Raw genomic sequence first — 14325 nt, 5'->3', positions numbered from 1 at the left:
TACCCTATTGATACTATGTATAAAATAAATAACTAATGAGAACCTACTGTATAGCTCAGGGAACTTTACTCAGCTCTCTGTGGTGACTTAAATGGGAAGGAAATCCAAAAATGTGGGGATATATGTATATGTATAGCTGATTCACTTTGCTGTACAGTAGAACTTGACAGAACATTGCAAAGCAACTATACTCCAATAAAAATTAAGAAAAATAAATACATAAAATTGTGTAGAACTATAGACATAAAATGAGTGCATGTAAGGTTAGTGAAATCTTAATAAGACCAATGGATTTTATCAATGTTAATTTTCTGATTTTGATATTGTACTACAGTTACACAAGATCTTACCACTGAGGGAAAATGGATAAATTGTACACAGGATCTCTTTGTACATTTTCCCCTCCTGTTTTATATTCCTTTATTCAGTGAGTATTTGTTCTGATCTTGATGTGAGAACTCAGTGTCAAATAGCTTGGATGAGATTCTGTATGGTGGATAAAAACAGAAATGAAATAAACACATTAATCAATGCTGAACTGCACACTGTAATAAAAGCAAAAAGGACAATTTGTGGGGAAGGGGCTTTGCATATTGACACAGACTTAGGGGAAAATCTATGGTATTGGTATCCCAGTGTCCCTACCACCCTGGAATACAGCAGGGAAGTCAGAGCTGAACAACCTGTACTTCTACCCATGGCCCAGAACCACTTTTTTGTGTATGGGTGAACATGTGTATGAGATAAAATTCACATTAAAAAATCTATTCTTTTTCTTTTTTCCTCCTTATTTTTTTTTATTTTTATTTTTTTAACATCTTTATTGGGGTATAATTGCTTTACAATGGTGTGTTAGTTTCTGCTTTATAACAAAGTGAATCAGTTATACATATACATATGTTCCCATATGTCTTCCCTCTTGCGTCTCCCTCCCTCCCACTCTCCCTATCCCACCCCTCCAGGCTGTCACAAAGCACCGAGCTAATATCCCTGTGCCATGCGGCTGCTTCCCACTAGCTATCTACCTTACTGCGTTTGTTAGTGTATATATGTCCATGACTCTCCCTCGCCCTGTCAAAGCTCACCCTTCCCCCTCCCCATATCCCCAAGTCCGTTCTCCAGTAGGTCTGCGTCTTTATTCCTGTCTTACCCCTAGGTTCTTCATGACATTTTTTTTCCTTAAATTCCATATATATGTGTTAGCATATGGTAAAAAATCTATTCTTTTAACCATTTTAAAATGTACAATTCAGTGGCTTTTAGTATATTCACAGAATTGGGCAACCATAACCACTATCTAATTTCAGAATATTTTTATCACCCTAAAAGGAAATCCCTTGCCCATTAATCTCCCAGTTCCCTTTCCCCAGCCTATGGCAGCTAATCTTTCTATCTCTAAAGAGTTGCCAATTGTATACACTTCATATAAATGGAATCATACCATATGTGGACTATCATGTCTGGATTCTTTCACTCAGGAAAAGGTTTTCAAGGTTCATCAGTGTTATGTCATGCATCATTCTTTTTTATGACCAAATAATATTTCATGTATGGATATATCACTTTTTTAATGTATTTGTCACATGATGGATAGGTTGTTGCCACTTTTCTGGTTATTATTAATAATGCTACTATAAATATTCATGTACAAGTGTTTGTTCCATTTAACATATGTTTTCAAATAGTTTGGAAATACCTAGGAGTGGAAATGCTGGGTAATTCTTTGTTCAAATTTTTGATTAGTCGATTACCTTTTCCAACTGTTATCTCTTGCTCCAAGCAGCAGCAACTATTACATTTGCCTTTAAATAATTTTGACAAATGCTACTGGGTAACCTTCTCAGACCTAGAAGAGTTCTGAGTTAGGCAAAATAGAGACAAGCCATTTGGGCTATGCCCTCAGGGAGCCATCAGACAGGTCAAAATGAGCAACCACAATTCTTAATGAGTAAGGTCCACTCTACTCTCTCTATTGTTAGATACTTGTACTGGGAATGCAGGCCAGTATTTTCAAGACCACTGCCAAGTTGGGGATCAGGGGGATGGAATCATGGTAACCTAAAATGTTACCAAGCTCTCCTGAGATTCAGCTGTTTTCTTCTTATTTAAACATTCCTCAGTTTACTGTAAGCTTTTGAGTAGTATCCAAATTCCAAAAAAGTTGATTCTGACAGTTTTTGCCAGTTGTATATTATCCATTGCTTTATTGGTGAGATGGAATTTTGGAGTTCCCTAATACGCCATTTTCACTGATGTCTACACTGTGTTCATATTTTTATTACTTCCTATGAATCTATAATTATTTTAAAATAAAAAGAAAAAAAGCAAAAAGCTGCATCTTCCATATATATTTGATGAATTCTTGAATAAACAAAGTGTAATAAGAAATAAAATACTAATAGCTGAGAAATAAAATACTATTTAAAATGTATCTGTTTTTGCATCCTTACAACAGACAAAATGTTAAACTACAAATATTTTGTCTTTTTTCCTAAAAATTTTGGTAGAGAATATGGTAGCACAAACATATTAATTATGTTACAAGCTATTGTTAATGTGGATTTATTCTACTGTTTCCCAATATGAGACTTTAAGTATACATTACTATTGTCAAGGTATGTGAGCATGGCTTCAATCTAAAATGCAATATACACACACACACACACACACACACACACACACACACACATATATATATATTTTCCATCTCTGGAGCTGGGAATAAGAAAGTAGGGCATATGTTTTTAATGAAAAAATGGACAAGATAACTTGAACACAGCAATTACTTCAGCTATCATTATGTTTTTATTTTATTTTGTATTGAGACAGTGTTGTTTTCTATATTTTTATGAGAAATATTAAATTGCAGTTTCCTTAAAGAGGCATTTCTTTAAAGTGTATAGTAAGTGCTATACTTGCTATACAGAATCTGCTATCATTGTTAATTGGCGAATTTCCAACTTGCTTGCTGTGTTGAGAGCCTCATTATTTTGTTATTATTCCTTTTTCCTTTGTACTTCAAATTTGTGTAACAAAAATATACTAAACTAAAGTTACACTTTCAAATACATAGTACTATAACTAAACTACTTTCTATGCTTTACAGATGGTGCAAGCTCGACAGTGACAGGTTTTGCATTTCAATGACTCCTTTATACCAGTTAGTCAGAATCATGTAAAAGTTATTTGTGGTGCTGCCTTTCACTTTACTAAAATAATTTTAAAAATTACTTTTCATTTTATGTATGAATTTACAACATAGACTTGAAAATAAAATCACAATACATTTTTATTCATTTTTTATTTTTTAAAAATTATATGTATTTAGCTATACAACATGATATTTTAATATACATATAATAGTGAAATAATCACTACTTTCAAACCAATTAACATATCTATCTTGTCACAGATTTACAATTTTTTGCATGTGTGGTGAGAGCACTTGAAATCTACTCAGCAATTTTCAATATGCGATACAGTATTATTAACTACAGTCATCATGCTGTTCATTAGATCTCTAGACTTCTACATAACTGCAATTTTGTACTCTTTGACCAACATCTCCCCATTTCCCCACCCTTGATAACCACTGTTCTACTCTCTGCTTCTACACATTCAATATTTTTAAGATTCCATGTATAAATGAAATCATGCAGTATTTCTCTTTGTGTATTGCTTATCTCACTCAGCATAATGTCCTCCAGTTTCATCCATGTTGTTGCAAATGTAAAGATCTTCTATTTTAAGGTTGGATTTATTCAATAAATTCTTTATTTATCCATCTGTGGACACTTAGATTGTTGTTTCCATGTCCTGGCTATTGTGAATAAGGCTGAAATGAACATGACAGTGCAGATACCTCTTCCAGGAACTGATTTCATTTCCTTTGGGTATATACCCAGAAGAGGAATTGTTAGATCACATAACAGTTTTATTTAATTTTTTGAAGAACCTCTATTTAATTTTTTAAAGAACCATTATGTTCCATAATGGCTGTACTAATTTTCATTCCCACCAACACAGTACAAGCATTCTTTTTTCTCCACACCCTCAAAAACATGTTATCTTTAATATTTTTTGATAATAGTTATCCTGATATGTATGAGTTGATACCTCCTTATGGTTGTGATTTGCATTTCCCTGAAGATGAGTAATATTGAATACCTTTTAAAACATCTGTTGGCCATTTGTATCTTCTTTGGAAAAACATCTATTCAAGTCACCTGCCCATTTTTTTTATTAGATTGTCTTTGCTATTGAGTTACTTGAGAACAACACATTTTTATTAGTGAGAAGATATTTACTTTAGGTAGTACTTTCATTTTTACTTTCAGAGATCCAATTACCTGTACATTGTTGTTTTTTGTTAAAGTAACTTTGAAAGGAAATGGTAATAATTACTATATCTTTTCTCTAATTTGATGGAGAATTAAATGAGAAATGAAACAGATGAAGGTCAATTTATAAGCTGACATGATAAAGTCTTGTTACATGATAAAGAGTTCACCTTGAAATTTCCAAGACTAGTCTAAATACTTTTAAGTCCAAAATAGTTGAAGCAAAATGGTTAAGGTTAGGGCATTGATAAAGATTACTGTCCTCTCCCTTAGAAAATTTCTGGGTTTCTCCCTTTATTATATCAAGTTGGGCCAACCTCATGTACATAACACACAGCCAGACAATATGACTACCTCAAATTCAAGAGCAATTCAATATCTCATACTGGTAAATATCCTTAATCATTTAGTCACCAATATTTTTGCAGAAAAAAATTTTGTAGTAATTAAATGGGTGATTTTAATATTAATTTCATTTATTCAGAGAACTATTAGATAAAGTATTAGACATGAAGGGAAAAGGGAAAGAACAAGAAATGATACACCTCATCCCTTACCTTGGAATTTAATGGAATTTATCTATATATAAAATATATTTGAAACTACATTAACTTTAATATAAAAATGAATTATAAGTAAGGGCTCTATGTTAGCAATATAAGGCAGGCTTTTGTTTTTGTTATATTATTTATTTTATTTTTAATTTCAGATTTATTGAGGTACAATTGACAAATAAAATTATAAGATATTTAAAATGTACATCATAGTAATTTGATATACATATGTATTGTGAAACGGTTCCCCCATCCAGTTAATTAACACATCCTTCACCTCATATGTTTATCTTCATTTTTATAATATTTATGTTCTACTCTCTTAGCCAATTTCAATTATACAATACAGTGTTATCAACTATAGTCACCATATTTTAAATTAGCTCCTCAGACCTTCTTTTTTTGTGTGTGGTATGCAGGCCTCTCACTGTTGTGGCCTCTCCCATTGCAGAGCACAGGCTCCGGACATGCAGGCCCAGCAGCCATGGCTCATGGGCCCAGCCACTTCGAGGCATGTGGGATCTTCCCGGACCAGGTCACAAACCCATGTCCCCTGCATCGGCAGGCGGACTCTCAACCACTGCACCACCAGGGAAACCCCCTCAGACCTTCTTATAGCTAAAGTTTGTACACTTTTACCATTTTCTCCTTGTTTCTCCCACACCCCAGCCTCTAGCAACTACTTTTCAAAATTCTGTTTCTATGAGTTTTATTTTTTTTAGAATTCCACATATAAATAATAGAAAACTTAAAGCTCTACATTTTTACTCTCCTCCCTCCATTTTATGCTTTTGATGTCACAATTTACATAGTTTTACTTTCTGAATCTATTAACAAATTTTTATAATTATTTTTAGTACTTTTATCTTTTTAATTATTTATGGCCATTTATTTAAGATCTGTTTCTGGAGTTTTATAATGTTCTTTTTTTGAAACATATTTCTCTGTTTCTTCAATTTCCTAAACTCTCTATGTTGGTGCTATACATTGGATATAAAATCACCTCTCCCAGTCTTGAAAGTGTGGTCTCATGGAGGAGATAAAACTTATCATTCAGCCCAGCCCAAGCTCTTGATTCTCTCTCAATCCTTTGTGATTGTTTAGCAGCTCCTAGTAGTTGAGATTGTGTCAAGACCAGTCAGTGTTCCAAGGGTGATGATCTCAGTCAACACCTAAATTGGAAGACAGATGCTCAGGAAGTGGATTTTAAAGTATGCAAATAGGCCTATTTCAGGGAAAGACTATCTGCACTGAACCCTGAAGGATAACTGGTAAAGAACTATTTTTTTCCTTGCTACAGTTCTGCAGGGCTAGGGAATGGAAGTCCATCTGGCTAATGGAGCCAGTCAATCAAGGGGTACATTCCCTGGGTGGCTGCTACAAAAGCTGGAGAACAAGATCTGTGAACAAGCTCCTTCCAGGGAGACTCTAGGTACTTGGAGTGGGTCAGAGGGAGAACACAGAGATTGCACCTATAGGACTCCTGGGTCTAATGAAAGGATCACAGTCATACTCTAGATGCACACTAAATTAAAAGCTTGACTCTCAGGCTGCAGCTTTTAAAGTATGCAAATAGGCCTCTTTCAGAGAAAGACTGAGAGATTAGTGTTTCTGTCAGCTCTCCCTGTGTTGAGCCCTAGGGAGATAGCTTGTTAAGAATTGCTTCTTTGTTCTCAACAGTAAAAAATGGAAAGCATTTCCTCTGAGATCAGGAGCAAGAAGAAGGTGTCCACCCTTGCCACCTTCATTCAACATAGTTTTAGAAGTCCTACCCATGGCAATCAGAGAAGAAAAAGAAATAAAAGAATCAAAATTGGAAAAGAAGAAGTAAAACTGTCACTGTTTGCAGATAATATGATGCTATATATAGAAAATTCTAAATATGTTACCAGAAAAGTACTAGAGCTCATCAATAATTTTGATAAAGTTGTAGGATACAAAATTAATACACAGAAATCTCTTGCATTCCTATACACTAACCACAAAAGATCAGAAAGAGAAATCAAGGAAACAATCCCATTTACCATAACATCAAAAAAATAAAATACCTAAGAATAAACATACCTAAGGAGGCAAAAGACCTGTACTCAGAAAACTATAAGATACTGATGAAAGAAATAAAAGATGACACAAACAGATAGAGAGATATACCATGCTCTTGGATTGGAAGAATCAATATTTTCAAAATGATTATACCACCCAAAGTAATCCACACATTCAATTCAATCCCTATCAAATTACCAATAGCACTTCTTACAGAATTAGACCAAAAAAATTAACAATGTGTATGGAAACACAAAAGACCCCAAATAGCCAAAGTAATCTTGAGAAAGAAAAATGGAGCTGGAGGAATCCAGTTCCCTGACTTCACACTATACTACAAACCTGCAATAATCAAAACAGTAAGGTATTGAAACAAAAATAGAAGTACAGATCAATGGAATAGGATAGAAAGTCCAGAGATAAACCCATACACCTGTGGTCACATTATCTATGACAAAGGAGGCAAGAATATACAATTGAGAAAAGACAGTCTCTTCAATAAATGGTGCTGGGAAAACTGGACAGCTACATGTAAAAGAATGAAATTAGAACACTCCCTAACACCATACACAAAAATAAACTCAAAATGGATTAAAGAGCTGGATGTAAGGCCAGACAAAATCTCTTAGAGGAAAACATTGGTAGAATACTCTGACATAAATCACAGCAGAATCTTTTTGAACCATCTCCTAGAGTAATGAAAATAAAAGCAAAAATTAACAAATGGGACCTAATTAAACTTAAAAGGTTTTGCACATAGACAAAACAAAAAGACAACCCACAGAATGGAAGAAAATATTTGCAAATGAAGCAACCAACAAGGGATTAATTTCTGAAATATACAAAAGTTCATGTGGCTAAATATAAAAAAAAAAAAAAAAATACAAAAAAAAAAGAACCCCATTAATAAATGGGCAGAAGACCTAAACAGACATTTCTCCAAAGAAGACATACAGATGGCTAAAAAGCACATGAAAGGTGCTCAATATCACTAATTATCAGAGAAATGCAAATCAACATACAATGAGGTATCACCCCACATCAGTCAGATTGATCATCATCAAAAAAATTGACAAAGAATAAATGCTGGAGAGCATGTCGAGGAAAGGTTATCCACCTACACTGTTGGTGGGAATGTAAATTGGTACAGCCACTATGGAGAACAGTGTGATGGTACCTTATAAAACTAAAAATAGAGCTACCATATGATCCCACATTCCCATTCCTGTGCATATATCAGGAGAAAACCATAATTCAAAAAGATACACATACCCCAATGTTCATTGCAGCACTGTTTACAATAGCCAGGACATGGGTGCAACCTAAATGTTCATCAACAGATGAATAGATAGAGAAACTCTGTACATATATGCAATGGAATATTATTCAGCCATAAAAAAGAACTAAATAATGTCATTTGCAGCAACATGGATGGACCTAGAGATTGGCATACTGAGTGAAGTATGTAGACAGAGAAAAACAAATATCATATGATATTGTTTATATGTGGAATCTATAATAGGGTACAAATGAATTTATATACAAAACAGAAATAGAGTCACAGTTGTAGAAAACAAACTTATGGTTACCAAGAGGGAAAGAAGGGGGTTTGCTAAATTGGGAGATTGGGATTGACATGTACACACTACTATTAATATATATAAAATAGATAACTAGTAAGAACCTACTGTATAGCACAGGGAACTCTACTCAATACTCTATAATGACCTATATGGGAATACAAACTAAAAAAGAGTGGATATATATATATATATATCTGATTCACTTTACTGTAGAGCAGAAACTAACACAACATTGTAAATCAACAATTCTCCAGTAAAAATTATTTAAAAGAAAAAGAATTGCTTCTTTGTCTGCTACAGTCTTGTGCATCTCAATGATGCAAGCCTCACTGACTTTCAGAATTAGGTGTTTTGTGGGCTGTGCCTCAGGTGGACGTATTATAAGATGAGGTGCTATATATTGGATCCAAACCCTTTGAACCTCAGGGAGAAGCTGGAATCTGTGAGTTCCCTCCAGATGGTATTTTACTGTGCCAGGTGTGGTGCTTATGGCAAGAGTGTGTCTCAGCCTGTCCTACCCATTTTGATGTGGGTACTGTGGGTTTTTTGTTAGTTTCTGGACCTCTTTCAGAAAGAGTTGGTCTGTGTGTGACTGTGAATTCAGCGTATAGGAGGAAGTGAGCTCCTGACCCTCCTATATCACCCTCTTGGACTGGAACCTCTTTTTTTTTTTTTTTAAATATTACATTCCTTTCTATATCTCCAGTGTTTCACACTTAGTAGACCCTCAGTTCATGTTTGTTTAATTAATGAAATGCCATTGTGGAAACAGTTAATTGTATTTTTACTCTTAAAAGACAGTTAGGTAAGTGTGTAATTTCTTCATTGTTTTATATGATAAGATTTTATTTCTCTCCAAAATGTGATGGCTGGTCAATAATAAGGGAATAATAAGAATAATACTCCTACAGTCATAAATAAAGACATAAAGAATGAGAGAGGATGAATGATGTGACTTGTTTTGGAGATGGTGGAAAGTAATAGGAGTTTTTGAACATAGAATGCTAACCTTCCACTTATCCTTATCTTCTACTTAGAGCCACATAGCTCCTGTATAACTCTGTGTAGATATCATGTGTAACCACAGCTTCTTTTCTGCTGATATCTTCTGACTTTGGTCATATTTCTTCCAGCTTAAAAATCTCAAAGTCCTTTATAATAGCATCATTCAACGGCTTGTTTCAATTCATATTCTTAATTTTCTAATGTCCCCTCATTTGTAAAGCTACTGAAATCTGACTCCTGTCACAACTACCTCACAGAAAATGCATTTTCCAGGGTCACTAATCACTCTTAAATCCAAAGGAAAAAATTAGTTACTTGACTTCTCTCCAAAAAAAGTCATGGTTGATTTTTAACCTCCTATATTCTTTGCATTCAGTGGCACTTCTCTCATTAATTTTCCAAAGACAGGCTTCACTTTTACAACTCACTTTATATTTGATATTCTCAGTTCCTTATTTATAGACTCACTTGTCCTCTTTTATATGTAGAATATCTTATTTGTTTCTATGGATTCAGTGGCCATGTATACAGACATCGTTTTAAAATCTGTATTTCCTGTGGTCTAGACCCATAAACCCAACCCTTTATTCAAACTGTCCAGTGGATGTATTGCAAGTTCAAATGTGATGTCATCTTATCTCTGATTGCCCAGTATATGGTCAGGCCACCGAAAATAGCTGTTCTCTTGCTTTCTGTACATCCCCTGCTCAACCAGTGTCTGCTTCACCTACACAGTATTTACATGACTGACCTTCTTACATATTTGCCCCACCTCAGCTAGTGATTGTTCTAATCTTTAGATCAAAACATCTCTACCACGATATCTTAAAAAAGGGGTAGTGAGGGCCATGTCCCTCTGTTAGTTTCCCTAGTAACTGATGAGCCAAACTGACATCAGTTCCTCCTATAACTGGTAACCTGTCCCTCTCCCTCAGTGCAAAGACTGCCACCATGTCCTGCCCACACAGTGGTGTGTCACTCCAGGACCTTGCTTCAGACATGTAAGATCCTCCTATCCATTAAACTATTGATATCTCTGCTGCGGATATGGGCTCTTTCTTCAGTCTTGAAGCTGAGTAAGTACAGTGCTTGCAGGCTAGCAGGGTGCAATTCAACACCCAACATGCTATACATCTAAATTTCTCTGTTGAAGTTAATGGTACCAGCAGCAAAGCCAGAAACAAAGAGCCCTCCTTGCCGTCTCCCTTTTTTTCTACATCCACACCAAATCGACCTCTAAATCCTATGTCTCTCAAAGCTACCCATTATCTCCATTTCTATTGCCAAAATTTTCATTAAGCCCAATATTGCCTTTCACGAGAATAATTTTTCGTATCTCCTTACTGGAGTCCTCACCCTATGAAAGTTTTCCTGCTTTAAATTCTCCAATATTTTCCCATTGTCCTTAGGATTAAATCTACCAGACCTGATCTAACATAGTCAAGCCTTGCCTTTCATAATCTCTAGGTACTCCCTGTCTTGTACTCTAAAATAAAGTAACAACCAATCCCCTTATCCCTTCATTGTTCCTTTTTCTTTTTAAAAACATCTTTATTGGAGTATAATTGCTTTACAATGGTGTGTTAGTTTCTGCTTTATAACAAAGTGAATCAGCTATACATATACATATGATCCCATATGTCTTCCCTCTTGCGTCTCCCTCCCTCCCACTCTCCCCATCCCACCCTTCTAGGCTGTCACAAAGTACCGAGCTAATCTCCCTGTGCCATGCGGCTGCTTCCCACTAGCTATCTATTTTACGTTTGGTAGTGTATATATGTCCATGCCACTCTCTCACTTTGTCCCAGCTTACCCTTCCCCCTCCCCATATCCTCAAGTCCATTCTCTAGCAGGTCTGTGTCTTTACGCTCATCATATCCCTAGGTTCTTCATGACCTTTTTTTTTTCCCCTTAGATTCCATATATATATGCTAGCATACTGTATTTGTTTTTCTCTTTCCAACTTACTTCACTCTGTATGACAGACTCCATGTCCATCCACCTTACTCAAATAACTCAATTTCATTTTTTATGGCTGAGTAATATTCCATTGTATATACATGCCACATTTTCTTTATCCATTCATCCGATGATGGACACTTAGGTTGCTTCCATCTCCTGATTATTGTAAATTGAGCTGCAATGAAAATTTTGGTACATGACCCTTTTTGAATTATGGTTTTCTCAGGGTATATGCCCAGTAGTGGGATTGCTGGGTCGTATGGTAGTTCTATTTGTAGTTTTTTAAGGAACCTCCATACTGTTCTCCATAGTGGCTGTATTAATTTACATTCCCACCAGCAGTGCAAGAGTGTTCCTTTTTCTCCACACCCTCTCCAGCATTTATGGTTTCTAGATTTTTTGATGATGGCCATTCTGACTGGTGTAAGAGGTTATCTCATTGTAGTTTTGATTTGCATTTCTCTAATGATTAATGATGTTGAGCATTCTTTCATGTGTTTGTTGTCAGTCTGTATATCTTCTTTGGAGAAATATCTACTTAGGGCTTCTGCCCATTTTTGGATTGGGTTGTTTGTTTTTGTGTTATTGAGCTGCATGAGCTGCTTGTAAATTTTGGAGATTAATCCTTTGTCAGTTGCTTAACTTGCAAATATTTTCTCTCATTCTGAGGGTTGTCTTTTGGTCTTCTTTATGGTTTCCTTTGCTGTGTAAAAGCTTTTAAGTTTCATTAGGTCCCATTTGTTTATTTTTGTTTTTATTTCCATTTCTTTAGGAGGTGGTGCTGGGAAAACTGGACAGGTACATGTACAAGTATGAGATTAGAACACTCCCAAACACCATACACAAAAATAAGCTCAAAATGGATTAAAGATTTAAATGTAAGGCCAGAAATTATCAAGCTCTTAGAGGAAAACATAGGCAGAACACTCTATGACGTGAATCACAGCAAGATCCTTTTTGACCTTCATTGTTCTTGCTTTCCCTTAGACATGCATTACACCTCTTCATGAGACCACTTGGTGTGTATCTCTGCTTCCTCTTGGTTTTGGTAGATAACTTTTAATCATCATTTTGGTCTTAATATCAATCTATTACTTATTTTTTGATTTTCCTAATTTACCTATTAGGAATGTTGGGTACTAATATCTGTTTATCTCCTTTCATAGAATTTATCATTCTTTATTTTAATTGTTGCTAAATGGTATATCTCTCTGTTAGATAAAATACAAGGAAGACTTTGTCTGCCCCTGGTTACTAGTATAATGCTTAAAACATAATATAGATAAAATATATATTTGTTGAACAGATAAATGCATTAGTAACAACTAAATGAAGTATATTTTATTTTCACTAACTCATACACAATGAAACAAAATATTCATATGTATATATATGTGCAACTAGACAATGTAAAAAGTACAAATATGTTGACTATTTCATTAAAAATTAAGTGGAAACCTTACATATTTGAGGTATTCTGGTATGTACTACAGATGAAACAACCAAGAGGAAGAAGTTGTACCTCCTTTTTCAGCATATAAAGTTCAGTTATTAAATGCTGTTCAGCAATGTGCTTATGAGATAGTGTCTTTCACTGTTTTATATATAAGTATAGTAAAATTCACTCTCTGTTGTGGCTACAATATTTTTGTTTAATGCTAGCCTTGAGGCAGGAAAAAATCCTTCTTGGCATTACCCAAGAAAATGTATACCATAAATATTAGTGTGGGGAAAATACATTAAATTTCTTTTATCTTTTTAAGAGAAACAGAAGAAAAGTTTTTTTACACATCACAAAGCATTTCACTCCAAACATTACTACTGAATATTTCTTGATTATTGTGTCTTCTAGATTTGATCTTTTCTTTCTTTAGGTATTTAATATTCCTCTTGGATTTTCTTGTCAGAAAAATTTAGCTCTGTGTGAGCTCAGTTAGAGCTAGATTCCCTGATTTTTAAAGCATGCCTAGTAAAGTATCAACCAAAAAATATTTATCAAGTATCTCAAAGGTTGACATATCTAAGACCACTGCCACTGTCAAATGTCCAATCTGTCCAAGATAGAGACCAATGTTGAGCCCTTGATAGAGCACTATCCATAGAGGATAACAGCAAAGCATTTGTTGGAATGTTGATTACATTGAATTTCTTCTATCCTGGAAAGGTCATTAAGTCATTGTGACTGGAATAAGTACATATTCTTGGTTAAGTTTTCATTCATTTCCTATCCACAAGACCTAAACAAGTACACTATCCAAGGTCATATATATCTCCATCTACATATGATTTTCAAATAATATTATGTAAACCAAGGAACCCATTTTATAGCAAAGGAAGTGTGGGAATGGGCATATGATCATAAAAATCTACAAGAGGGCTCCCTTTTCTCCACACCCTCTCCATCATTCATTGTTTGTAGATTTTTTCATGATGGCCATTCTGACTGGTGTGAGATGATATCTCATATGGAGGTTCCTTAAAAAACTAAAAATAGATCTACCATATGACCCAACAATCCCACTACAGGGCATAGACCCTGAGGAAACCATAATTCAAAAAGAGACATGTACCAATGCATGTTCAATGCAGCTCTATTTACAATAGCCAGGACATGGAAGCAACCAAGGTGTCCATCAACAGATGAATGAATAAAGAAGATGTGGCACATATATACAATGGAATATTACTCAGCCACAAAAAATTAAATTGAGTTATTTGTAGTGAGGTGAATGGACCTAGAGTTTGTCATACAGAGTAAAGTAAGTCAGAAAGAGAAAAACAAATACCATATGTTAACATACATATATGGAATCTAAGGGGGAAAAAAAGGTCATGAAG

The sequence above is a fragment of the Neophocaena asiaeorientalis genome, unplaced genomic scaffold, assembly GCF_003031525.2.
Source record: "Neophocaena asiaeorientalis asiaeorientalis breed wild unplaced genomic scaffold, Neophocaena_asiaeorientalis_V1.1 scaffold151, whole genome shotgun sequence".
In the NCBI taxonomy this organism is placed as follows: Eukaryota; Metazoa; Chordata; class Mammalia; order Artiodactyla; family Phocoenidae; genus Neophocaena; species Neophocaena asiaeorientalis.
Note: the sequence above shows the minus strand (reverse complement) of the source record.